Raw genomic sequence first — 4,575 nt, 5'->3', positions numbered from 1 at the left:
TATATATATAAAAGTTTCACTTATTTGCGCAGGGCCATGCTAATCTTCTCTGTATCGTTCCAATTTTAGTATATGTACTGCCGAAGCGTGTACATATATACATACCCTTTAAATTACAAATATTAGAAAAATGGCAGGCCAAGTGGGATGAAAGCTCTCCGAGTAAATTAAAAGAAATAAAACAATCAGTAAAACCATGGTCAACATCCTACCGCAACAGCCGTATGGAGGAAGTTGCTCTAGCCCGCTTCAGAATGGGTCATACTCTCCTCACGCACTCTCACCTGATCATTTATCAGAAGCTCTCACAGATGAGGAAGCTAAAACTACATTAGTATTTGAATTTTTAAAGGCACATCGCCTTCTTTATAAATTATAACTCCTCTTTGATTTTGATTATTTTTTTTTTACTTTTATCATTTCATAGGCGTATTCTGGTCATCAAAGAGGTTTTTACGCCTTTAAGCAATAATCAACAACAACTTATTTGTGTTCTTCACTTACCACACACCCAACCACCTTCTCCTTATACTTAAATATTTTTTTAAACCTATTTGTGTGTTCTAACTTATTTATATGTTCTTTAAATTTATGAATTAATTCTTTTTAATTTCTTTAAATTGTTTTGTTTTTTAGTAAAAAAAAAGCAGTAAAAATCACAGCAGCTGATTTTGTGTCTGCTTTATTTATGCGTTGCCATCTATTGATGATTTTTGTTAATTTGCTTAATTGATCGAACGGTTTGCTGCAGATCACTGAAGAGGAGAGGTATGAAGGAGTGAAAGAGGGGGGACAATGTATTTGACGAATTAGTAAATGTTTATGGCTTTGTGCGAGAAGGGGAAAAACAAATACATTTATATAGAAAAAAAAATGTATTTTATTTAGTTTATTGATAATTATTGTTTGAAAAACGGAATATTTTAATGTATTATAGTGCATATATGTCCAATTATGGATTGATGGGTACGCCGTGTGTTATAGCATCCTAATGTATCTGGGCACTGCTAACAGTGGAAAATGTTTAATTATTTTTAAAGAAATTAAAGGAACTTTAAAAGAAATATTTTCGAAAATTCTGCCTTTAAGCCCTGTCAAACTATTTCAATGACATCGAGTTGAGTCTTATTTTAAATTAATTTACAGAGTTCAATAAAAATCGTTAGAACCATTTTGGAGAGTAATAGTAAAAAAAACATAAAATTGAACTAGACTGTTCACACACGATTTTAAAACGTGTTTTTTACATTAAAACTGAAATTCGAATTTTCCACGACTCCAATACTTCTCTTTAATATAATTCTTATATAGGTAATTCAAAATAAAAATGATCGGGTTTGAGGCTGAATCAAAAATATTACACCTTTATTCCCAACAAGTTTAGTTTAGATTTTACTAAAGTAAACGGGATATCCCACATGTTGAAGCTGTGTAGATATTCGAATAATCTGGTTTCCTCTATGTATAATGTTCTAAAGCTGGAGCAGCAAACCCCAAATGATCTCAGGTATTCAAAGGGTATTTTGTGGTTAGGTGGGCTGTGCCTCTATCGCATGGGTAGGAGACATGACAATGTTGTTTAATTTACTGATTAAACAACGGTAAAAAATTCATGGCATTTTTTAAAAATTCTCTACATCTATCCTGTATCATTTTTTTTCTCGCAACTTTATGTTTTAATTTATTATTATAAATGTTACTATGACGAAGCCTTTGTTCATTAAAAAATGTATTTTTAAGACCGTAAAAACATCATAAAATAATATCACAATAAAAAAATAATAATTATTATTTAACTTGATCTCTATAATTTAAATAGAGAGTAAAATTTGGACTGTTAATTAAATTAAAAATTTGGATGGAAAGTTTTCATTTTTAGAAACTTTGTGACTTCTCACCGACTTGAGTATAAAAATTGTGCCAATATTAAGCAAGCATTATGTAATAATTGGTATGAAAGGCCGGAATATTAATGAGAGAATTACGATAAATTGGAATCATCATCATAAATCTCACATATCAGTATGTAATCTTATCAGATTAAGATAAAGGTGTTAGTTACACTTCAATTTTATTTAAAAAGTTCTGCTTACTCTACTTTAAAAGGTACCGTACCTAAGATTTTCCACGCATTGTCGGAAATATTGATTTTCTTTGCATTGTTGAAACAATTTTTTAATCTTCCATTTGTGCTTACAAAATCCTGACGTATCTTTACTTCATTGAATAATTTAACATTTATGTAACTTAGTTGTAAGACTCAATATAAGATAAAATGAATTTTATTAATCTAATGATCTAATCGATGAAGAATTTCCGAATTATAATTTGATACCTTCTTATCGTTTTATCCAACTTTATTGTATTTATTTATTGATTTGTTAGCAAATCTGCGTTTATAAAATGTGGACGAAATCTGTACATCAAGAAAATGTTTAATTTTGGAAGTTAGTCTTGGTTTTCTTTTCGGTTATCAAGACAACCTAGAGATTAGATAATAAATAGAAGAGCCATTATTGTCAAACGGAAGTTATTAAGACAATATGAACTTGAAAGCTTCTATAAGACCCTGACGTTTGTATCTTGCATTCCAATACCCGACTCAATATCCTACTATAAAATGAGGTGAGATTGTGCCATGTGGGCCGAAAATAGGCTTAAACGTAATTTAGCAAATACGTGCCCTCTGGGAGCTTGTTATTAAAGCTATTAATCTTGTTATTAATTTCTCTTAGAAATCAAAAAGGGCTATCACATTCCTTTAATACCACATTAAGGCCCCATTTACTTTTATTATTATTATTTTTTTAATAATATTGTTTCTAATCACTTCATGAAATATTGTGAATTTGTATTATTTTACCTATTTTAACTTAAATAATAAAATTACTTCATAGGGCGGTGCTTTTCTATCCCCCCCTTTTTTTTTTTTTTGTTATTTTGTTTTCCATAAGTAGTGCTCCGACCATTTGGGAATCAGGGCATATTTCTTTTTTTAAGCGTCTAAATAAAAATAAAATTCATCGATATAAAAAGGTTTTTTTTTTGTTTTTTTTTTTAATATTTAGTTTATTTCATTAATTTATTCAAATTTATTAAATTGTTAATATTTGTTTTTAATTATTTATAGTTTTATTAAAACAAAATAAGTGAAAAATAACTAGAAGTGGTGTGATTCAAAGTAAGAAGTGTTAGAATTTATCTCAGCTGAATCGGTGTAAACAATAAAGGAGAAAAAAAGAGCCGTCTCATTTTAGCCAAGATTATACTAAGAATAAAAAAATATTCTTACCAACCCCAACCCCTCAATATTTTTTTCTATTCTGAAATAGAAAGTTAAAATGTTTACTTATCTCTCTCCACTGAATTCATCCGAATATGTTGGTAAATTAAAAAAGAGCATAGAAAAAAAAATGGCACAATCTCACCTTATTTTACAGTATATGTATATCAATAGATCTAATTCTATGTATTCAAAAAGGTGAAGGAGTTTATCTTTCTCGGATGCCTTGTTATACTAGATAATAATGTGAAACAAGAAGTCAAAGGGAGAATTATGGTGGCTAATCACGCGAACTTCGGCTTTACTCCGTATTATAGAAGCAGGGCCTTGTCTTGGAAAACTGATATGAACACTTCAATACAACCTTTCCATTTTTTTATTATAATTACCCTAGATAACGGCCAATGCAATGGATTTCCAAATTTTCAAAAATAAAAAATATTATGTGCAAATAGCAAATAAAAACAAGTAAAAAAAAAATTTATTCGTGCCGACGTTTCGACCTGAATCTCAGGTCTTCATGAGGGCTAAAAAACAAAAAAGAGATAACAGCCATTATTCAGATAAATATAAAAATTAAAATAAATAAATAAACTAACAAATTTATAAATATACATTAGAATGAATTGAATATAAAATATTTGATTAATAACCATAGAAGTAGACAGCAATAAATTGATAAAAAATAAAGATGAAATTAATAACATAGAGGTAAGAAGATATGTATGTAATATCTAAAAAACTGAAAAACAATTTAAATCAACATAATGAAAAGAAAAATGAAATACATGATACAATCGGTAAGCAACTTACATATGAATTATAATATGTATATACACACACTCATATGTGTGTGTATATATATATGATACCATGTTGATACAATACTTCTTTCACACAGTTCATTATGTTTATTTAAATTGTTTTCAGTTTTTTAGGCATTATTTACATGTCTTATCTTATACATATCTTCTTACCTCTACATTATTATATTTCATCTTTCATTATTATCAAACTGCTACAGTCTACTTCAATGGTTACTAATCAAATAGTTGACCGTATAATTAAAAATATGAAAAAGATGGTCAGGGTTGCGGTCAAAAACAATATAGTTTTCAACCATTTATTGTTGGACGTTTCGTCCCACTTTGTAATGCTTCATATGGGCTGTTCAAGACGAGAGGTTAAACAGACATTGACCAGATATATATGGTGGATTATGAAGCCCTACAAAGTGGTGTGTAAATAGTTTTCAGCTATTTATATATAACTACATATATAATAACTATATA

At 28.7% G+C, this 4,575-nt stretch overlaps 1 protein-coding gene and 1 pseudogene across 6 annotated transcripts in view; both read right to left on the bottom strand.

The window, feature by feature from the left end:
- LOC112210141 (U6 spliceosomal RNA) lies at positions 1-93 on the bottom strand (annotated as a pseudogene).
- The window catches only part of Ih (hyperpolarization activated cyclic nucleotide gated potassium channel Ih), a 734,518-nt gene that overhangs the window by 602,990 nt on the left and 126,953 nt on the right, over positions 1-4,575 (bottom strand). The window lies entirely within an intron of this gene.

This window comes from Halyomorpha halys, unplaced genomic scaffold (genome assembly GCF_000696795.3).
Source record: "Halyomorpha halys isolate HHAL.00 unplaced genomic scaffold, Hhal_1.1 Scaffold124.1, whole genome shotgun sequence".
Taxonomy (NCBI): Eukaryota; Metazoa; Arthropoda; class Insecta; order Hemiptera; family Pentatomidae; genus Halyomorpha; species Halyomorpha halys.
Note: the sequence above shows the minus strand (reverse complement) of the source record. Positions and strands in the feature narration are given on the sequence as shown.